General features: G+C 42.6%; 1 long non-coding RNA gene across 11 annotated transcripts in view; it reads left to right on the top strand.

Annotated features, from left to right (window-relative positions):
• LOC102150668 (uncharacterized) overlaps window positions 1-20718 on the top strand; it is a 42070-nt gene extending 21352 nt beyond the window's left edge. For 2 of the 11 annotated variants that reach the window (XR_011433338.1, XR_011433301.1), the window contains 4 exons: window positions 10776-10902; window positions 13275-13373; window positions 19624-20006; window positions 20208-20713. This is a non-coding gene — a long non-coding RNA (uncharacterized lncRNA). Of the gene's footprint in view, window positions 1-10775; window positions 10903-13274; window positions 13378-16162; window positions 16304-18072; window positions 18133-19623; window positions 20007-20207 lie in introns of all 11 variants that reach the window. The other 9 variants (XR_011433319.1, XR_011433343.1, XR_011433328.1 and 6 more) reach the window with 9 other exon arrangements.
• The last annotated feature ends 3187 nt before the right edge of the window (window positions 20719-23905 follow it).

Genomic DNA, 23905 nt, shown 5'->3' with positions numbered 1-23905 from the left:
GCAGCTGGCAGCTCACATTTATGTTATATCTGTAGCCTTGCAACAGCTTTCATTCAGTCAGGTCAGGTGGAGCAGGGGAGTGGGGTGTCTCCCTCAGGCCATATTAGGGGGCTCCATTAACTCCCCCCTTTCTGAGACTATGCAGCCCTCAGAAAATCTTCTTAGGTTACAGTATCTCGCTAAAGCAGTATGGACAGTAAAGAGGTTGATAGAAATCCAAATGCAAAATCTGGTCCATGGGCTTGAGCAATGTAGGCCTCTGTGATGGAGTAGTTAGAGCTGCAGTGGCCCAGGGCAGGGGTTTGCACCTGACTGGCATGAGTAGGGTGTCCACCCTTTGGGGAAGGTAGCTGCCTCATGCAGGGTGTCAGGGTGGGGAAAGAAGGGCATCTTCATGACGGAGGGGGGTGAGGAGGGTGCAGAGGGGTGCTGATGATGTCAGAGCCTGTGAGAGTGAGCAGGACATTCATGTCAGGCTCTGATTAAATAAATGCTTATGTTAAGGATAATGGAAGCTAGGTTTCTCATTGCCTGAGAAAGGAGTTACAATTATGGAAAAGAAGAAAGCTAAAACTCTGCGAGTGTTGGTATGAACACACGGTTTTCAACATATATAGATAGATAAAGAAACAAATATTAGTGTAAATGTGTGTATGTATATGTACATATGTTCCCTAGATCGGTCCGCCAAAAGGACCTGGGAGCAGGCTCATCTCAATAGCACTGAGCACATCTAGCACCCGATATTGGTTTCTAAATACCATCCTTCTCTAGAAGAGACAAGGGCTCCTTAGAAAAATGGCTGATTCCATGCCTGGCACAAAGAAAAAACAAAATGAGCTTGGAATTTCTTTTTTGTGCCCCAAAGTAAGAAAGTGCTTAAAGAATGGTGAAAACATGCCAAAAGGACACAGTAACCAGATTGAAGGGGCTCTCCCTGGCCAAATCTGGTACAATTTGAGGATCAAATTAAGTAATTTTAGTAATGAATTCTAACCCATTGAATCAAATAGGAAACCATGAGTCCACACTGATGTGAATGAATAAATTGGAAGTATGATGAGGAATGCGACGTAAAGTCTCAAAACGCCGCCCCACAAAATGCTTACTAATTACAGCCGGAGAAAGAGGACTTCTACCGCGGACAAGCCTGGCAGACCCCACTTAGTCAAAGGATCTAAGTAAGCAACAATCCTGTAATGGGACACACTGAGATTGTACGCCACCTGATAAGCTCAAAGAGAAGAACACAGCATCATGTCTGTGGTATTCCTGCCACGGATGTGTATCGTGAATCTAATAGTGAGGAAATAGCAAACCCAAATGAAGAGAAATTCCACAAAATATCTGGCCTGTAATCTCTAACACGTCAAGGTCATGATAATCAAGGGAAGACCAAAGAGATTAAAGAGAAATGACAACTGAGCTTAACATGTGATTCTGAACTGGGTCCTTTTGCTATGAAAACATTATTGAGACAATTAGAAAACCTTGAATGCCATCTGAGGGTCAGATGGTAGTAGTGTATCAATGTTAATATCCTGATTTTTTGGTTGAATTTTATTTATGTTGGAGAACATCCCTGGTTGTAGGAATGCATGATACATGCTAAATATTTGGGAATGTTGGGGGCGTCACATAGGCAACTTTTTCTGAAATGGTTCATAAAAAGAGTTTTTTGTACCATACTTGCAATTTTTCTGTAAGTTTCAATTTTTTTTAAAAAAAGCAATTAATTCCTTCTCTCTTCGATGAATGTTGACTTGTAATGAAATTCGCCGTGGTTAACCTCATTAGGATTTCCGCAAGTCGGCATTCTCAAATACACTTGTTGATGAAAAGATGGAGTTTGGAAACATTAGGCATGGTTGACTGTACAAAGATTCAATTTTTTCTTATTACTACAAATAGATACTTAATTTTCTTTGTTAGTCTTATATTCTGTTTATTAGGGATCGATACATTGCAGAAGTTTTCAAGCAATTGGTTATATCCAAATGAATGCATCATATCACACTGAATATAATTCTTCAGTAAACGCATCAACATGATCTTTTTTGAAAAACGATATACTAATGATGCAAGTTATTTACACTGTTATGAATGGGCCTATCATCTTGATTTATAGAACTTCCAGTATAAATTCTCCTGGTTCATGGAACTCATGTACATGAGCCTCTGAGCCTGGTATGCCCAATAAGGAGTAACTTTTTGGCAAGTAATTTTTTAGCCATTTACTGTTGTCGTCTTTTTTTTTTCTTGAGAAAGATTAGCCCTGAGCTAACATCTCCTGTCAATCCTCTTTTTTGCTGAGGAAGACTGGCCCTGAGCTAACATCCATGCCCATCTTCCTCTACTTTATATGTCTACCATGCCTACCACAGCATGGCTTGCCAAGCGGTGCCATGTCCTCACTCGGGATCCAAACCAGCCAACCCCGAGCCGCTGAAGTGGAACATGTGCACTCAACCGCTGCGCCACTGGGCTGGCCCCATACTATCTTCTTCTTGATCTAAACCATTTAATCTAAATTTCTCTTAAAACTACATTATAGATTATCTCCTGAAGAAAATCTTTGGGTCACCTACCTCTTGGAATTTTTCCACACTACTATTGTGTTATATAATCATTTTCTTACTCTATAAGAAAGTAAAAGCAGCGTATTTGTATGAATAATTAATGAAGTAACATCTTTTTCAAGTGGGACAATTTCTTTTATTTCTTTGGTATGTTTGCATTATTTCTCAGTACCTTGTATGTACTCACTTTATGTTGTCAGTGAACTTAATAGTTTTTAATACTAATAATTTCTCTTTTTTTTAAAGATTGGCACCTGAGCTAACAACTGTTGCCAATCTTCTTTTTTTTCTCCCCAAATCCCCCCAGTACATAGTTGTATATTTTAGTTGTAGGTCCTTCTAGTTGTGGCATGTGGGATGCCGCCTCAACGTCGCCTGACAAGCAGTGCCATGTTGGTGCCCAGGATCCAAACCAGCGAAACCCTGGGCCGCCGAAGTGGAGTGCACGAACTTAACTACTCGGCCATGGGGCCGGCCCCTAATAGTTTCATTTTATTAAACATTTTTAAGTATGCATACAAAGGATCATATTATATACATATTTCTGAATCTTGCTTTTCAAACTCAACAAAACCTCATGGAAATCCCTCCAAAACAACTGGTATAACGTTAATTCATTTTAAAGTGCCACATAGTATTTCATACTGTGGGTGTGCCATAATTTATTCAATCATCCTCCTACTGACTGGGGTTTGTTTAATTTCCTTTTTTTCTTTTTGCTAAATAGTGCACAAATAAATATCTTCTTATGTTTGTCCTTCTGTCCCTCTGCTTTTATTTCTGTGGATTAGATTCCTAGGAGTGGGATAGATGTTTCCAGAAAGCATCTTTAAAAAGCTGAAACAATTGACAGTGTGGGCATATCTTTTTATTTCATCCTTAACAGTATTAAGAACTGATATTGAGTTATTTGAACTTTTTTCTAGTCCAACGGCTGTAAAGTGATTCACTCACTCATTTAACAAATATTTACTGAGCACCTGCTACATACCAGGCACTGTTGTTGGCAGCTGTATACAGCTGTGAACAAAGCAAGTCAAGTCCCCGTGCTCATGGAGCTTCCATTCTAGAGAGGGAGGCAGACAACCAACACGGAAATACATGATGCGTCAGAGGGGACCTGAAGAGAAGGCGACAGGAGTGACAGAGGCGGTGGAGCAGCCAGTGCTATTTGAGACAGCATGCTCAGGAAAGAGGTCTTAGAGGTGGCATTTGAGCAGACACTTGAAGAAAATATGGAATTTGGTCATAGGAAGAGGGGTCAGCCGGTGAAGGGTCTGGGGCTGCTGCATGTTTGGTGTGGTTTATGGGAGGAACAGCCAGTGCGGCTGGCGGCCGTCTGCAGCGCTCTACACCTCAGGACTCCCTGGAAGCCACCTGCCGAGGTAACGCCGCTCAAACTCACCTAGGGCGGCGCCACTGGGTGTCCTGCACGCTGCAGGCTGCCGCACACGGCAGGAGCGCTCGGAGAGCACACTGGAATCAGGGAGAAAGACCCCTTCCTGCCCTGGTTTCCCTCCAGTGTATCTACTGGAAAAGGTGGCTCCTAATTACATTAAAATATTTTTTTCAATACTTTTTGTAATATTTTACATTATAAATATTTTTTCTAAAATTCTGCATTATAAACATTTTTTCCAAAATTACCACTTGTCTACTGACTTTGTAGAGAGCCCAGGCTGTCTTCTAAGAGTTTAAAAAGAATCTAGTAATATGTCTTTTTTTAAAAAAAATCTATAACTTCTGTTTCCAGTGGTACTTAAGGCTTTTTCAGCTCCTGCATAGTATGCGCACACCCTTAGATTTTCTTTTTTGTATTTAAATCTTCAGTCCATCTAGATTATATTTTTAATGTGATGTAAATAAGGATCTGATTACATTTTCTCTCAGACAGCCATTGTACTAACACTATTTATTAAATAATCCATCTTTTTCCCACCGAAATGAAACTTTGTCATCTATTATATTTTTCTGTTTGCTGAGATCTAATTTGGGATTCTCTGTTGGGTTCCACTGATCTATTTGTCTGGCCTGATTGCAGAGCTTTATCACGACCTGTTATTTTGTAAGGTACGTGTACTCACTGTTCTTTTCCATACCTTTCTTAGCTATTCTGGGGGCATTCATTCTTCTATATAAGCTTTCATAGCATTCCATCTGATTTGGAAATAACTCATTGAGATTTTAATTAGAATTAGATTACTTTTATATATTAATTAGAGAGAATTCACTTTTTATGATACTAAGTCTTCCAATCCAAGAAGAATATTTGTTCAGATCTTGTTTTATATCATTCAATAAGAGTTTTTGGTTTTCTCCTTTCAGAGTCTGCTCTGTTTGTTAAATTCACTTCTAAGTATTTATGGCTTTTGTTCCCGTTGTGAATGAACTACATTTTCCAGTTTCTACTTCTAGGTGGTTGTGTCAGTGTCCTGGCAGGAGACACATGGTGTACTCACTGAGGGACTGAGAAGAGTTTAAAAATCAAGTATCTCTAAAGGCGTGGGCATGAATAAGGACCATCAGCAAGGAGTGGAGAAGCATGCTAGGGTGAAGGAAAGGGGAGCAGCAAGGATGACAGGGGGTAGTTCGCAGACTGTGGGGAGGAGGCAGTGGCTCCAGGAGAGGATGCTGGCAAGGAGCCTATGACAGAGGAGGCCGTCCACCTCTCCCTCCTCCCGCCAGCACTTGCCACGGGCTGAACCCAGATGGAAGCCAGAGGGCGAGGGCCCCCATGCGGGTCAGGAGAGCAGGGCGAGAAAGGGGTGGTGGATGGGGAAGGCAAATAGAGAGCATCTAGCGCAATGCTTGAATTTAGAATAGAGGAAAGCTGTTGAATTCTATGCCTTCATCTTGCACTAGGCTACTTTACGTATTATTAATTCGACTAACTTTAAGAAATTAGATCCCTTTGGGTTTTCTGGGTATACAATTGTGTCTTTATTAAAAACAGGTAATTCTCTCTCTTCTTTTCCAATGGTTATACCAATTATTTCATTTTCCTGTGGTATTAGTTCGCTAGGGTTGCTGTAACAAAGTCTCATAAAATGAGTGGCTGAAACAGCAGAAATGTATTGTCTCCCAGTTCTGGGAGCTAGAAGTCTCAGGTCAAGGTGTTGGCAGGCTTGGTTCCTTCTCAGGATGTGAGGGAGAGTCTGTTCCAGGCCCCTCTCCTAGGTTCTGGTGTTTTTCTGGCAATCTTAGGTGTTCCTTGGCTTGTAGAAGCATCACCCCGATCTCTCTTCATCTTCACATGGCGTTCTCCCTGTGTGCATGTCTGTGTCCAAATTTCCTCTTTTTATAAGGACATCAGTCATATTGGATTAAGGCCCCTGCTCATAAGCTCACCTTGACTTGATTATCTGCAAAGACCCTATTCCCAAATAAGGTCATCCTTACCGATACTGGGGGTGAGGACTGCAACATCTTGTCGGGGAGACAAACAATTTGACCCACAATGCCTGTCGTATTGCTTTTGCTAAAACCTTTAAGACAATGCTTAATGATAACAGCAATGGCAGGCATCACTGTCTGATTTCTAATTTAATTGAAATTGTTTGAAATTTTCTTCTTATAGGATGTATTTGCTATTTATTTTTGCTAATAGTCTTTATTAAATAATTTAGTAAATAATAGTTTAGTAAACAAGAAAATAATATAGTTATTAAATTATTCCTTTTCTTTACATTTTACTTAAAATTTTTATTAGGAATGAAATTACTATTACATTTTGTCAAATGCCTTTCTAGCATCTGTTGATTCGATCAGATGTTTTACTGCTTTAATCTACCCATGTAATGGATGATGTTGACAATTGTGGAGTTGTTGAATCTCTCTTGCTTTCCCACAAAAGCCCTTTGTGATAAAAATTTATTATTCTTTTGATACATTGATAGATTCTATTTGCTGACATTTATTTAGAATTTTTACATTGATTTTCATAAGTTAAATCTGACTATAATTGTCGTTTTTGGCAATTCTTTATCAGATTTTGGTATTAAATGTATGCAAATTTCATAAATTTAATTGGGACGTTTCTTTCTTTATGTCTAGCCTAGAATAGTTTGCATTATATTAACTTATGTGATTTTTAGAAGTTAGATAAAACTCCGCTGTGAACCCACCTTGGTCTGTATGTTTCTTAGTGGCACATCTTCAAGCAGCTTTACAATTTCTTCTATGGCAATTGGTCTGTTCAAGATTTCCGCTTTTTATTGAGTCAGTTTAGATAATTTACAGTTAATTTTTTTCCTGTACATTTTCAAAGTATTTGCCATAGTATTAACATGCAATATTCTGCCATATTTTTTTTTCAATTTCTCGTAGAATTTCTCATCTTTTTCTCTTTTTTCCTCTCTCGCTCTCTTTTCCTTAATCAAACTTGAAAGGAATTTTTCTTTTTTAGTGTTCTTTCCAAAGAAACAGCTTTTGGATTAATTCATCTTTCTACTGTCTTTGATGCTATAATTTTCTTTTTCATTAATTTTATCTTTTAAATTAATAAATTCCCACTGTCTAGCTTCTTTTCACTTATTTTATAGTTCCTTTTCTAATATCTGGTTTCTTTATTTTTATTATTTTATCTTTTTATTTTTTCTTTAATTTTCATCTTTGATAGCTAAATATTTAAATCTATAGATTTTCTTTACAGCTTTTAGTTGTGTACTATAGGTCTTTAGAATAGAGTGTTCTCTTCATGATTTTCTAAGTGCTTTGCTCTTTCTCTTCAATTTGCTGTTTGATCTAATGATTAACTAGGACTATGGTTGTTAATTTACAAGATTTTTAGCCAATGTTTGATTGCTTTTAATTTTTTTTAATTTGACATAATAATATAGCCTTTAAATATCTACTTTTTTTATCCTTCTGTGTACATGCTTACTGCTGATTTTTCACTATTGTTTCCTCTTTCTCCTTTTGAAACTTTTCTTGTTTAGTCAAGTAGCTATTAGTGTCACTCTCCCCTAGCTAACGTAGAATGTTAACTAAACATTTCTGTTCAGTTAATGATTATTGGACTTTCCCAAGGACTCTTAAACAGAAACATGTTTCTAAATCATTATTTTAAATCAAGATACTAAGTACTTCCCACCAGGATGCACAATTTTCCCTTTTCTTCTACTTTATCCTAAGAAGATGAAACCATTTTCAAGATGTTCTTCGTTATTCTTAAAATTTTATTTTGGTAAATTCCGGTGTTGATTTATTAAATTAAAAAAATTAACAAACATAAAACTAAAAAGGAAATTGGGATTGTGATAGAAAGTGTGTTAAGTAGATTTTGAGGAGTAGCGGCATTTTTACCACTTTGACTTTCCTGATTCGAAAACATGCTCTTTCTCTATCCGGGTGTGATTTAAAATCTCTGTCAATTTTTTCACACCAGTTACATGTATATCAGATTTATTCCCCAAATTTTGTACTTTTAATTGCCATTGTGAATGGGATGTCTGTTTCCATTATATTTTCTAGCTGGTTATCATTGTAATAAAGGAAAGCATCTGAACTTTTTATATTTATCTTGTATCTATTTCGAAAATTGCCAGAATATAAAATTTAAAAGTTGGCTCTAGTAGTTATTCATCTGATTCTCCTGGATTTTCTAGGCAAACAATCATATACTCTATTAATAATATGGTTTCCAGTACTTATGTCTTTAATTTCCTTTTTCTTGTCCTGTTGCACCAGCCAGATGTCCCATGTAGTGTGGAACAGCGATACTTAGAGAAGACATTCTTTTTTATTCTTAACCTTAGTCCAAATATCTTTATTTAAATATCTTTAAACATTAATTTTTGTATTCTAATATATATTCTATGTTATTTTTAAAGTTTTATTTTATAGCTATTTTCTGAGTTGTTTCTTTTTATTTAAATCCAGAATAAATCTGGAATTTTGTAGATGTCTTGATATCTTCTGAGATGATCATGAGATTTTCTTTCTTAATCTTCCAATGTAATGATTTACATTAATTTCTTTCTTAAGAGTGAAAGGTCGGAGCCAGACTGGTGGCACAGCAGTTAAGTTCACATATTCAGCTTTGGCAGCCGGGGTTTGCCAGTTCTGATCCCGGGTGCAGACATGGCATCGCTTGGCAAGCCATGCTGTGGTAGGAGTCCCACAGAGAAAGGAGAGGAAGATGGGCACGGATGTTAGCTCAGGGCCAGTCTTCCTCAGCAAAAAGAGGAGAATTGGCGGCAGATGTTAGTTCAGGGCTAGTCTTCCTCAAAAAAAAAAGAAGAGTGAATGGTCTTTGTATTCTTAGTCCCTATATACCCTATAGAAATTGATTTGCTAATATTTTCTCTTGGACTTTTGCATTTTTGTTTTTGAGAGAGTGACCTATAGCTTTCCTATTTGGAGCTGCCCTTGTCTGATTTTGATATCAGGGATACGTTAGTCATTTAAAATATGTCTGAAAGATACTCCAAATGTGTTTTTGCAAGAAATACGAACTACGTCTTAATTCTATTGAAAAATGTCAGTCATGCTAATAAATTCTTGAAAAGAAAGGATTCCACGGTCCTCCAGGTCTGGGAAGTGTATGCCCCTGTTAGAGAGTCACAATACACCTGGTGCAAAGGCTCTGAAAATTCCTGCTGGGAAGAAACTTATTTCTTTAACCCAGCCTTTCCCAAAGTAATTTGAGCACAGAAGACTTTTTTCTTTCTTTTTTGAAGCTTACCTGTGAAAACATCCCACAGGATATCTTTAAAGAGGTACCAGTTTGGGGAATGCCGCTTTAAGCACAAAAATGTTTCTTGCAAATCATTTACAATAGCAGAGATAAGGAAACAATCTAAACAATAAGGGAATGTTGAGGTAAATTATAGTAGAATGGAACATTATGCAGTCATAAACTGCTGTGTGCAAAGATTTTATAAAGGCATGAAATGCGTTCATTTTGATGTTAAGTGAAAAATCAGGATAAAAATATACTGTGTGATCACACGTACATTAAAACTACACAAAGAAATGAAAACAGAGAAAATGATTAGGAATAAATCGGCCAAGATTCAAATAGTCATCTTGGGTGGTGATGTTTTTCTTTTCCTTCTTTGTTTCTATAAGTATGTATTGCTTCCGTATTTTGGGGAAAATGGCAATACCAAAATAATAGAAACCCGCAATTTCTACCCAAAGGGAGCATGGAGGTGGGAGTTTGTTGCAGAAGGAGGAAGGTCAGAAGGTGGTGGGTGCCAGGGCCTCTGCCTCATCTGTGTTCTGCCTCCTGCCTGTGGCAGGCGTTTTAGGGCTGCCCACACTCCCGGGGCAGCTGTCAGTGTGGGCAGCCTCTCCCACACCAGGTTCGAACTTAGCAGAATGGGCTGCTGCAGCCCGTATTTCACCCTCCTCCACTCTACTCCTTTTCCATCCTGTCCTCGTACTAACTATATATGACTCTCTTTCCCATTTGACCATAGGCTTCTCCAAGGATGGGAACGGTGTCTGATGGACCTCTGAGTTCCCTCTGGCAATTAGCACAAGGCTTTATGCATGATACATGTCAACAAATGTTTGTTCACATTCTGAAATAACATAAGTGGTATAATTCTCTTTAGACACCCCCCCTCCCCCCCAAATCAACCTGGCTCAGCATAGAGGAGTCGAGAAGGAAGCAGAAGGATTCCCCAGCTCCAGGAAGAAGAACAAGTGTTAGGGGGACAATAAGCTCTATAGCGTCACTGAGGCCACTTCAGATTCTCTCCCTCCAAACTCAGTTTCTCCATTCTTGGACCTTGGACCCCACATCCTCAAAGTAGGGACTTTCTATTCTGCGTAGTGGAATTTTAATTGATTATGTATGACTATCACCCAATTTCAGAGTAACAATGAAATTTCATATATTGGACAACACCCAGTAAGGGACATCTTTTTTCATTACAGAGATAGAGAATTGGGATATGCATTGACAGCTCCAACTCTTGACATATTTGTTAATGGTATTCTGATCCTAACTAATTACACAAAGGTTTACACAATTCTTGACCTCTTCTAACACAGAGAACATTTTACTATGCAATTTTTGAGGGTGAAAGTTATAGAAACTCCTATAAGGGCTAAATCCACACAAAAAAGGTCACGTGCCAATTTCTCTAGGAGGAATCTCTTTCCTGCCTTCAAAAATCATATGCGCAATCCAGAATCTATTCAGCCACTACCTCACTCCATGGTATTTGTTTTCTTCCCTGTCAGATAAGACAAAGCCTAGCTTCCCAAAGATTTTAACGTGGTTTTCACAAGCAACGACTCCTTAATACCAAGAATGGCTTGATCGTGAAAGCTTTCAGGGACTGAGCTCTTCCTCTGGGCCAGGCACCGGGTGAGTGCTCACTCATTTCATCCTCAGAACCCCATGGTGACGGGTTCTGCTATTGCAGGTGAGCAAACTGAAGCCAAGGGAGGTAAGTCACTACACAAGATGACGTGGCTAGTAAGTTCGCAGAAGATCAGAGGCTCAGGCACAGGTCTAACTTTCTCCAAAGCCAAGCCATTTGTTTGTAACTGCTACATGGGAAAATTGGAATTAGCATATGAAATAGACAATACTCGTACAGTCTGGCGATGACAGCAGGAAAACTCCAATTGGCTAACCCCTCCCTAAGCAGCACTTAACGTGCAGCAGGCACTGATCTAAGCGCAGGTCAGATGCGAATTCAATCCATCCTCAGAATGGCTCGAGGAGGTAGGGACCATTATTGTCTCCAGCTTGTAGGTGAAGCAGTGGCACTGATAAATTAAACAACTTGCCCGAGCCCGTTCCCCTGGCAGCAGCAGGGCAGGGCTTGGACCCCAGGGAGTCGGGCTCCGGCTCTGGGGAAGAAGCTGCTACTCTATCCTGCACAAGGACCACAGAAGCCCTGGGATTCTCTTCCCGGCTGTCAGACATCTCCATTAAAACCGGTTAGTCTAACACTTGCTCTGCCATCATCATCTTGAAGAGATTTTGGATTATCTTTAGAAATCGACGAGACATGTTTGTTCTGGGCCAGTCAAGGTATCCCAGACTGCTTTCAACTGAATGCATATTTTCAGGCATCCTTGGGAGAAAAGCAGTGGGAAAAATCTGTCTATTAACTCAGTATTTGTTAAATCCACATGTCACTTTGGTGTAAATTGGGCTTTGGACTGACTTATCAGTTTAATGAAACATCTATATCTGTGTGTATGTGTGTGTGTAAAGTGACCTTCCTTCAGATTTTCCTGAATCCAGCAAACAATAAGAGTGTGGGGAGGAGAAAGAAAGTTCTGTATTTGACATCTCCACATTTTGGGGCACCAGCTGCTTTAGAACCACATTAGCGATACTTGTGAAGTACTATTTTCCCAAGAGATTATTATCATCAGAAGAGTGTCTCAAGTTAACATTTTCCAAGAGCTTCCATCCCCTTCATATTTATTATTTGGCTTCAAATTGCCCCAGTCAATAAAATTGCCATTGTTGGTTCGCACCTTTCAGAAAATTTGTGTGCATTAAACACTTTGGCAATATTTATTTATTCTGCCATCTGTCTCACTATCTACACATTCTCAATAGTCTGGCCTAGAAAGTGCCCAAAATCACCTGAGCATCGTGAAATTAGTCCATGGCTGTCAGAGGGACGCATGGAGAACACAGCTGCTGTCCTGCTGCCTGATTTAATGAGGTTCCAAAAGTATGTGGACAAGGATGCTTTCCCTTGGTTACCATGGAAACAGGACGGGTGCTCAGAGCAGGTGTCAGCAGCATGGAAATCAAGATGAGTCAGCTGATGGCTCATCCTCTGGGGGAGGCGTTGACCCAGCCGTGGTGGCTCCAGTTTGCACATAATCGCACCTTCCTATTCCTTCCTTTGGACGAACTCGAGGACAGAGACCCGAACTCCACCTAGACTTTATTCTGAACAGATTGTGTTACCACATAAGCTTTCTAAGTCTAAAAGGACTTGCACTTTGAAAATCTCAAAATTAGAAATGCCGAGAGTACTTCTGTTCTTTCAAATCCTAATTAATTGGTGATCTCTTGTTTTATTTGAAAAGAAATAAGCAAAACACGATCCACCCCCACACCTCCCTTCCTCCAACGGAGGTTTATTTGACTTTATTCAAAGTCAAACTTGCCTTAGGAGGAAACTTTTTGTTTTAATGAACATAATAGGATATCCAGTGCTCCTGGCTAAACTCACCATTTCTGGGGTCACAGGCTTTTTACACAAAGCTGGTTTTCACCCTAAAGTATGTTGTCATAATCTATAAACTTTACGAGTCACTTCTCAGATGCCATATCGCTTGTAAAGAATACGAAACCTGCATATAAAATAATTCTCTACAATTCCTTCTATATTTATGGAATAGTTTTCAGGTGATAAGGTATGAATGAGAATAGGGCTAACTGAACTGAAATATGACTGGAGAACTAAGAAAAGACTTGAACGCTATTCTTCAGAAAGTTCCAATTTGGCACCAGAAACCTAAGGCACAATAATCTTTGGTAAATATAAATCTCTCCAACTTTTGAAAAAGAAGGAATCTTTAACTTCTCAGCTTCATCTTCTTAAGATTTTTCTCCATCTTTGTACAGGGTCAAACAGAATTCATTAGCCAATTAGCTCAGAGAAAATAAGGCAGCATATATGCTATACCATGTAGAAAAAGAGCAACGTGTTCAATTTTTCTGCTTTTTGGCTGAACTGACAGATATTCTTTGTTCTCTAGGAATGCGATGATTTAGGCCAAAATTCTGCTTCCTGAATAATTCAGATAATTGCCTCAATCTCACACTTTACTGAAGTTGGAGAGATTTGACTTCAAAAGGCAGGTGATCAAATTGAAATCATGTTTTGACAAACCTTATTTTAAGCTCTTTTTGAAAGAAAGAAGATAGATATTTACTGCTTAATTAAACATTTGCATGTATTTTGAAAACATAGATGAACCACACAAATGCTGAGCCGTATTAGTCTAATGTTAAGTGGTGAGCAGTGAAAGCTCTTTTGAAATGGAGTGGAGGGTGTGTTTGATATACGAGACTTTGTTCCATATGAATCATCCAATCAGACGTTTTTGTCAAGCACATGTTACAGTTCAGATGTTCTGGGGGACAAAGTTTTCATCCTGGCCCTCAGGAGTTGTGTGCACAAAGTGATGCTTGTTACGCAGCTCTATAGCTGTCAGCCTCCATCACGTCACTCAGGGTCGTTGTCCTGTGCTGTAAACAAAAAAGAGAAGTCTGAAGGCTAGAGTTACACTAAGCATTTCTTGGAGTGTTATTGACATAGGAACATCTAATGTGCATATAAAACAAAAGTAACCAAGTGAAAAGAAATTAAACAAAAAGATTTAATTTAAAGAAATTGTATTGTTGTCAGCCTTGCCTCCAGTAGGAGAATCAGAGCTTCACTTTGGGACCACGAGGTGATTTTTCACTCATTTTGTGGACAGTGTCTCAAGCCCTTGGGAACTGCTGCTAACTCAGAACCATGGGTTGACACATGAGTTCTTTGCTGGCGGGGTCCATCGTTTAGCCTGAGTGGTTTGCACGCCTTGTCCTGAGGGACCCACATGTCGGTTTGCTGATGGCCATGTGTCCCTGAGCTGCAGAGCAGAAGGAAACCAGAGAGGTGAGGCAAAGGGAGTCTGTCATCCTCCCCACTAGCACAGGCCCCACCGCAGATAGACCAACTCTGTGCCATGACCCTGCCTGGCCCTGGGCTGCTCCCCGGGGGTGTCACACCCCCAGCAGGTTGGAGCCTGTTCTTGGTGGTGGCTAACCTCAGCTGGGCCTCAACACTGGTCCTGAAGCCCACGGCCTTTTTTAGGGTGGCTCCTTCTCCACCTCTCAGAGAAGACCACTTTGAATTTCCGCCCCCTCCTCAAACATGTGCTCAACTGTTCCGAGGTGGCCTCTCCTCCCAGCAGACCGTCTCTGTTTCCTCACAGAGAAAACAGAAGCCCTCAGGCAGGAACATGACCAACCCTACAGACCGACCTGACTTCACCCATCCTCTCCTCATTTTCTCCTGTTTTAGTAATAATATCAACAGCTACTGCTTATATGGTGCTTACCATGAAGTATCGACATGTGTTACTTTGCTGCTCCTCATAATAACCCCATGATGTGGGTGCTAGTGTCATCTCCATTTTACAGGTGAAGAAACTGAGGTAAAGAGAGGTTAAGACACTTGCCTGGGGCCACACATTTAGCATGTGGCAGAGCCAGAACGTGACCACTGTTTAACCATTATGCTAAGATGGAGATCAGCTGTTTTTCTCAGGCCAGTTCCTCGCACGGGCTCTGGGTTCCATCCCATCCTGCTTTCTGAGGGACTCATTCTAAGCTCTATCTCTGCCCCCTCCTGGATCGTCAGCCTCTCCCTTCCTATTGGCCCCTTCCCGTCAACAGTTAAACACACTCAAGTTCCCTTTGGTCTACCCATCTTTAAGAAATCCTGGATCCTTCTTCTGTGTGTTGTCTTCTGTCTTCTCCTCTCCCTTCCTCCCTCCCTCTCTTCTTCCCTTCTCTCTCTGTCTCCCCTATCCTCATCTTCACAACGAAGCTTTATACAAAAGTCACCACACTCATGGGCTCCATTTCCTCCTCTCCCACTTAGCCCACAGCAATCTGGCTTCTGCCCCATCCTCCTAGAGGAATGTCCCTCAGGTTGCCAGTGACCTCCATTGTGTTGTTTCAGTCTTTATCATGGCACATAATTGGCTTTAAATAAATGTTTGTGGAAAATAAATGAACAAGTGGATAAACAAATAAATGAATATATAAAATCTTATTTTAAAAACTCAGTTTATTATCCCTACTCTGTTCTTCATCCACCTAACCAGCTTACCCCTGGAGACCCGCCAAATCGGCAGATCCCCAGATGGCAGTTTCTCAACCTGAGGTCCTGGCACCACCTGCGTGGGAATGCCCACCCGCACCCACCCGCAGACCAGCTAAGACTCTCTGGGTGGGGTCTAGGATCTGCACTGTGAACAGATCCCGGAGATGAAACTTAGGCACATGGCAGTCGGAGGGCCAACGCTCCCTATCTGCCCTTCTGCTGATTTTATGATTGAAGGATCTTCCTATAAACTAGAAGAAGGGATTATGTCTTGGAAAATATTCACAGATACAAAGGAAGAATAAGTATTATGTTTGGCATGCAACAATGCTTGTGGAATTTCATCAGTCCTTGCCGTTTGCTTATGACACTTACCCTTTTCATCAGGGCTGTTATTAAAGGTTGCCACAACAGAACAAGAGCAAGAGCAATCAAGGCTCAGACGTGCGCTCTGATCAGCTTCCGCCCGGGAACTGACATTCTGGAGACCAATCATCTGTTTTCTCTGCTCCCACTTTTTGGAAAAAGTCTTATTTAGAAGCAGGATTGCTTCTCAGACAAATGCACATGAGGGAATATTTCCCCCCTTATGTGAAGATGCTCGGTGTTTTTTGTTCTATGTAATTAATAACTCTAATACTCCCTGTCTATCTGTTAGATTTCCATTTACACAACATTTCATGTGCTTTAGCACATTTGACTCTAACAACAATACAGAGAAGTGGGCAGGGCGTTTGATGCATCATTCCTTCCAAAAACTTCTAACAGGTGTCTGCTGTGTGCCCGGCCCCAGCCTGGGCACCCTGGGAACACGGAACAGTGTCTGACATGGATGATGCCGCCCTCGGGCACCTTGCAGGCTGCTGGAGGAGATAAGCCACGGACACAGCATATAGCGCAACCTAGAAGGTGCCAAGGGCCCTGAGACTAGATTGTAAATGCCCTGAAGGCAAGAACTGCCCCCACCAGTTGTATCTCTGTGCCAAGCACAGAGTCTGGCAGGAGTCAGCGCTCACTAAACTTGGTTAAATAAATAAGGCGGATCAGTGCTGTGGAAACGCAGAGCTGGGTTGGGATTGGGGGTTGGAGCACTTCCTGCTCGGGGTGGGCCAGTGGACGGGGGCTTCCTGAACAAAGAGACCTTTGGACCCAGCGGCTCTCACCAACCTGTAAACCTTCCCAAGATCTCTTTGCTCAAACCTTGACACGTTAAGCGTAAATTCGTGGTATCCTTGGAAAGACGAGTTTCTTTCTTAGAAAGTCAACCTGCATATCTTACAGCTTGTGTTTGGGTGAAAGGCTTTCTCCGCGCCACTGCCCACTTGCATTCAATATTCTCTCACTTAGTATTAGTTTCAAAGGCTTCCCTCCTCCTTAGTTTTTGTTTGTTTGTTTTTATTCTATTTTCTCATAAGAAAAAAATAATGCAGTCTCGTTATAAACAACTTGGAAAACAGAGAAAAGTTTGAAGAATTAGGGGGAAAAATTCCTCATAATCCCATTACCTAGAGGCAACTATGATTTGTCTTGGGGGCATATTTCTTTACAGCATTCGTATATGTATGTATTTTTCACGTTTATAAGCGCTGTTAAAAACACAATTTAAGGGCTGGTCTGGTGGTGCAGCGGTTAAGTTTGCACATTCTGCTTCGGCAGCCCAGGGTTCACAGGCTCGGATCCTGGATAAGGACCTGCACACTGCTTGTCCAGCCATGCTGTGGGGGCATCCCACGTCCAAAATAGAGGAAGATGGGCACGGATGTTAGCTCAGGGCCAGTCTTCCTCAGCAAAAAGAGGAGGATTGGTGGCAGATGTGAGCTCAGGGCTAATCTTCCTCAAAAAGAAAAAATTAAACAAAACAATTTAGAGCCCCTTCTGCTGTCGTCAAAAGCTCTTAGACAATTTTTTAAAATGCTATGGAACATGACAACATTTTATCATGCTATAACTTTTCCGTCATGTTTTACATCTGGATTGTTCTAATTTTATGTTAATACAAATAAAGCTGAAATGAAATCTTTATAAAATGTTGCCTACATTTTGGGTTATTTACTTAGAATAGATTCCTCAGAATGGGTGGAAATGAACATTCTAAGCCTCCTACTTAGGTACGTATGACCAAATTGCTTTCTAGGAAGTTCGCCTCAATGTACCCTGCTCCTATGGGGTCCAAGAGAGCTTTCAACGCTCCAGTTCACCCTCTCTTCCCATTATAGCCGCTGCAGAACAAACTACCCCCCCACCCCCTCAGCGACTTAAAGTTGTGGCCATTTTATTATCTCTCACAATTTTGTGGGTCAGGAATTCAGGCAGGGCTCAGTTGGCCAGTGTTTTTGCCCCATGCAGCATTGACTGGGGTTTCTTAGAGGTTTTTAAACAGGCAGCTGGTCTGGTTTGGAGGGTCCAAGATGGCTTCCCCACATGTCCCACACTGTGGCAGGGGTGGCTGGAAGCCTGGAATCCCTTGCCCTCTGCATGTGGTCTCAGGGCCTGTTCACATGGTCTCCCCTGCAGGGTGGCTCAGGGCGCCACAGAGGAGCCCGTGTTCCCAGAGAGGGAAGGTGGAAGCTGCCAGTCTTTCAAGGCACAGCATCACTCCTGCCATATTCTATTGTCAAAGCAGTTACAGAGCCCACCCAGGTTCAAGGGGCAGGCACTGAGACGCTATTTCTCTACAGGAGGAAAGTCAAGGAATTTGTGGCCACCTCTAATTCACCAGATCAGCGTTGACTATTACTGTAAGAAGTATTTATTTGCTTGCTAATTTGAACGATAAGATATGGTAAACCAGTGTTGCCTTCATTTTAATTTATTCATTCTAATCTTTAGCTTTTTCATATATTTATTGCCACTTGACTTTTCCCTCCTGTGAACTGTTTGGTCCCATCCTTGGGTCTCTCCTGGCTCTGCCACTTACAGCTTCGAGATGTCTGACAGGTTATTTAAACTCTCTGAGTCTCACTTCTTCGCCTGTAGAATGGAGGCAATAATATTGTCTATCTGAGAAACTGCGAGAGTTGCTGTGAAGCTTAAATGAGAGAAAGAATCTAAAGTGCTTGTTTAACATCATGTCTGGCCCATAATAAACACTCAGTACATGCTAGTGACAATTGTTAATCGTATTCCTTTTTGGAGACATGCATATGAAGAGGATGCAGGGCCCCTGGGCTGCTGGGGGCACCGAGTGACTTCAGGCAAAGGAAAAGCCAGGCACCTTCGTGTTCTGCTCGCTGCCAGTTTACAGCCCCAATTCCCTGGCACCTCTGCCCAAGGGCAGGGAGCTGCCGGCTTGTGAGTGGGCACAGTGCCATCCTACGAGATGGGAATGAGAGCAGGCAGCCAGGGGAGCGTGTATATGTCCTGCCGTGTTTGTTAAACAAACCGTTCCCAGCCGGGGAGCACTAAAACAGCTGTCAATCCTGGTGTTACAAACCCTGGTAATAGGAGACGTGGAATCATTAATCCAGGTCTGGGAAGAATTACCTTTCAAACTTCTTTTTTTTAAAGAAACAGTATAGCACACCCAGCAAATACAGAGAAGTTGATTTATGCCTCATCCATCAAACTGAAATAAATGTTATTCCATGGAAACGAGACCAGCACTTTGAGACAAGAGGTAGTAAATTCATTTGCTGAGCCCCAGCTGAGGGGTACTCACATTTGTCACTTCCCCCTCTTGTCTGAAGGTGACACTCTGCACCCTGCCACCAGCAGCACAAGCTCTTTTAGTGGCTTTTGCTCTCCATTAGTGATAATGGGCTGTGTCCAGCCAGCCACACACTCTTTTCTGATTGGAGCCCAGCAATGCCTGGCCACAGCTAGTAGCCTCTTTCGGTGACATTTTAGACCACAAGCAGATCAAACCATGGCCTTGCCAGCCCTTGGCCCTTCAGGATGTCTTAGGTAGGTGATGGTGAGGGAGAGGCAGATGACGAGGACTCAGAAGGCAGGCTCCTACAGCGTCTCCCAATCGTGTAACTTAGCCTTCCTGACCCTCAGTTTCTACATCTGCTAAGTGGAGACGCAAATGCCTGCCCTGCCTACGTCACAAGAATGTGAAGCCGTACACAACAATGGCTTTATTACCATATGGGATGTTGTCATAACTGATGCAAACACTACGTATTCTTGCTGTATTGTTCTTTTAAAAGGACTTTCACACCTAGTATACATTTTATTCTTTAACGGCTTTGGAATGGCTTAATAAATATCATTTTTCCATTTTACAGAGTAGAAAACTGAGGCGCGTTGAGTTTGACTTGCCAAGGTCGTAGAGTGGAGCCCTGATTCTCACGAAGTCCCGCTGAACCGCACTGTCTCCAACGAAACAAGGATACTGGGGCCCTCTTTCTATGCTCCTCTAGGTCTGTTCCAGCTGGGCCTGAGTTGGAACTCAACTTATATGGCTGGAGGTTTCTCACCTGGAGAAGCTCTTAGAGGCCCATCATTCATTTTCCTCAGTGCATAGAACTCTGGATGGGGGGCTGGACCATCCGGACAGACTCAGACTGGCAGCGCGGCCTGAGTCTTGGAAACGCAAATGCCCTCTGTAAAGAAGCCAGCCTTGTCAGTCAGGCAGAATTGGGCTGCCATCTCCACACTTACTCGTTGGGTAAGTCACCCAAACTCCCTGACTCTCAGTTCCTCCAAAATTGGAGACAGTAAATCACGCTGTGTGAGGTGGTCGGGGGATTAAATAATGCTCAGTGTGCAAAGTATCAGACCTACTGCCTGGCACCAAGTAGGTTGACAATGTTTTCTTTCTCCTTTCCTTATCATTTCTCCTGTCTTTCCCTTTTCCTTCCTCCCCTAGGGTTCTTGGAAATATCTCAGCTATGCACTAGACGTAACTTGAATTTGGGGATTTCTAGAGACCGTGTGTCCACTTGATTGGGCTAAGGCTGCCCGAGAGCTGGTGAAACCTTATTTCTGGGTGTGTCTGTGAGGTGTCTCTGGAAGACATTGACATTCGAATGGTAGACTGAGTAGAGAAGACCACCTCTCCCCGTGCGGGTGGGCATCATCCAATCTCCTGAGGGCCCGAACTGAAGAGAAGGCGGAGGAAGGGCAGGTTCTCTCTCTGTGAGCCGCGCATGCATCTTCTCCTGCCCTCGGACATCAGCGCTCCTCGTTCGTGGGCCTTCGGATTTGGACCAAGACTCCTGCCGTCAGCCCCTAGTTCTCCGGCCTTTGGACTCAGACTAAATTATACTGCCAGCGTTCCTGGTTCTCCAGCTTGTAGACAGAAAAGTGTGGGACTTCGTGGCCTCTGTAATCACGTGAGCCAATTCCTATAATAAATCTCCTCATATCTATCTATCCTATTGGTTCTGTTTCTATGAAGAACCCTGACTAATATAACACCTCAGAGCTGAGCCCTGGGGAACAGGACCTCGAAAGCCCTTGGGGCCCCAGTAGCCCGCAGATAGGCCTCTGAAGGAGCCCAGGTGCAGGGATGGGTCAGGAGAGACAAAGGCTGGGAAGCTGGGGTTCTGGGAAGAGCAGCTACACCTCATGGGGACAAGAGTGCCCAGGAGCGCTGGCCGTGTGGAGCCCCCTTGTTTCTCTTTTTAATTCAGAGTCTCTGTTGAACTGACAAGTGCTGGCTGCCCTGTTCAGCAGGGCTGGTCCTGCAACCACCATCTCTGGTTGGATGGTGCAGCTTGATGCCAAACATGGGCTCCCTTGTCCATTTCTGAAAGGGACCCTACCTGTGCCCTCAAACTCTTTGCTAAGGACTTTATCCCGCCGTGTTTGGGGTGGGCAAGGGTGGCTCGGTTAATCCAAGAAGACAGAGAAAGTTCTTCTGGAAGGGCAAAGCGTGCCTCTCAAGTATCCAGTAAACGAGCAGAGAGTCTGAATGAGCAGCTAGCCGTGGAAGCTCCGTGGCTGAGCACAAAAAGATGCAAGCACGCTTTCCTTCCTGTCATGAGCTGATTTCTAGAAAACATTGCTTTTAAAAAAAGCATTAAAAGCTATATTAGTGGACATTGTGGCCCAAATATTTTAGTAGGACGTACTGTTATCGCCTCACTCCCTGCTGTCTCCAGTTCTTAGGAATAAAAGCCTGCCTTTCCAGAAAAATGAGGGCTGACGTTAGAAAGAAGTGCTTGGGGAATGATACAACTGAACAATTTCATAAGTGTTTACAGCGAACACAGGCGCAGTGGAAAGTTTGGAGGAAAGAGGGAGCCTTTCAAAGCTTTCATAGAAGGTACAGCACCCCTCTGACACTGGGAGGAAGGAGGGGGACCGCAAATAAGAGAGCATCTCAAATCTCCTAAGGAGGAAAGGATGGCCGGAAGGCGCGAGGAGGGGCCGAGAACACATGAAAAAAGACATTATTCCCACTTTGCTGATTACAGAGCTCAACCAAATCCTCCCACGCCGGAAAGAACAAAGTGCTCATTTCTAGCAACCCCAGAACAGAAAAAGGGGATATTGGCGGAATCCCTTCATATTAAGGAGCAATTAAGTTATTAGGAGATTTCAGAGAAGTTCCAAGGGAGCAGAGCCTTTCTCGTACATTACAAACTGCCTCGGAGCCCTTCCTGAAATCACAAGATACAACACTGTTGTATTACTTGTTATTTTTTTGGCTATTAATGTTCACTCATTCACTCAACAAACATTTATCAAGTGACTTCTATGTGGAGGTCACAGAAAACAATTTTAAGGACCCACCGAAATCCAGCAGGTGGAAGAATCAGATCTGAAGTTAGAAAACCCTGATTCAAGTCACCGCTTTGCCACGTGCATGCTTTTTCACACGTGTTTAAAAAACTCCTGGGTCTCAGATTTCTCATCTGTAAAATGATGCTCTGATAATGCTTCGCAGAGTAGGGGCAAAGGCTCTGTGAGTGACAAAGTCCTTTACAAAGGTTGGTTGTCATGATTTTTGTAAAGTTCCCTGACAGGATGGGGTGGCCGCACGCCCTGGTTTGCCAGAACAGTCCTGGGTTACACGTGTTTCCCCAGCCCCTGTTCTCTCTCACAGGTGTCCTAGTCTGGCAAATAAATTTTATGCTGTCCCGCACTGGTAGGATCATCTGTGCAAGAGAAAAGCAAGAGGACCAGAGTTCCAATCTGATTGTTCTCTTGCAGGAAATTTCCGTATCTCACCAGCTATTTGGAGAAGTTCCTTTCTGCCTCACAATACCTGCTCTCTTTGAAGCTGCAGCCAACTCAGGTGTGAAAATTAAACGTGTTCACAGAAATGAGTACTCTGCTGCACGTTTGCAACAGAGGTTTCTCAAAAAAAGAGGAAAAAATGTAACATGTGGAGCAGCACCCATCACGAATGCAGAATCTGGGCATAAGGAAATGTTTTCTCGCACAAAGGCGTTCTTTAGTTCATAAAATGAAATGTTACATTTCAAGGTGACAGGGCTGCTGGCCTCCACAACAAGCACAAAGCCCCAGCTGCGTCCAGCAACAGCTGAAACCCAGGAGACTGGGGGCTTACCAAGCGGAGTTAGGCTGTTGTGTGGTGGTTGAGAGGGAGACACCACCAAGTGTTGGTTATTGGATTTCTCGACCCTCATGCCCTTGGCTGTGTTTCTCAGTCTCGCCTGGCTTCTGTTTCCTGCCTTGGAGAGCGGGTATGCCTACAGTTCCCACCTCCTAGTGCTGTTCTGAGGGTCAGGAGGGCTGACGCATGTGGAGTATTTAATACAGCCCCTCACACATGGCAGATCGTCCGTTGTAGAAAGGGTTATCATTCTCAATTCTGCTGCTCCCAACAGAGTGCCTTGCAGTGGTCAACAAGCATTTTCATGGGCAACAAATACGTGGCAGGAGTAAGGGGCCAGCCCCTGCTTATACCTTTTCTCCTTGGACCTTGTTTCCAAATACCTGTGTGAGTTCTCCAGAACAAAGACTTTCAAAGGTGATCAGTGAATTTGGATTCTGTCTGGATCAGTTAGCTATTGCCACCATAAAGCTGTGTGACAAACTACCCCAAACCTCCGTGGCTTAAGACAATGGTGATTTATTCTCACCAACACACAGGTCAGCTGGTGTCAACTGATCTAGGCTGAGGCTATTTTAGAGCTCTGGGTGGGGGATTTCAGAAGTAGCTCTGTGAGGACAAGCCTCTCATCCCCCTCCTGCAACCAGGGGCCTATCCAGAGTCTGCTCTTCTGATGACAATGTCAGGGGCACTAGAGGGCCACTGGGAACCCTCCAGGTCTCTCAAGATCTAGGCTCAAAACCAGTCATAGCCACTTCTGCCCACATATCACTGAGCGAAGCAAGCCACATGGCCAAGCCTAAAGTCAACACTCGCCCAAAAGGGCCATGGCAAGGATGTGGAGGAAGAGAGGGGTAAGGAGCTGGGGCCAATTCTCAACATCTCGTCTTTTGCACAGAAGGATGGAGCAAACAAATTCTGAGCACCTCTTATGGGCGAGAACTTGTTTCAGCTTCAAGAAACCCTGTGACATAGGTCACTTCTCTCCATTTCGTAGATGAAGAGACTGAGGGCCAGGCTTGAATCAATCAGCTTTTGCT

The sequence above is a fragment of the Equus caballus genome, chromosome 1 (assembly GCF_041296265.1).
Source record: "Equus caballus isolate H_3958 breed thoroughbred chromosome 1, TB-T2T, whole genome shotgun sequence".
Taxonomy (NCBI): Eukaryota; Metazoa; Chordata; class Mammalia; order Perissodactyla; family Equidae; genus Equus; species Equus caballus.
Note: the sequence above shows the minus strand (reverse complement) of the source record. Positions and strands in the feature narration are given on the sequence as shown.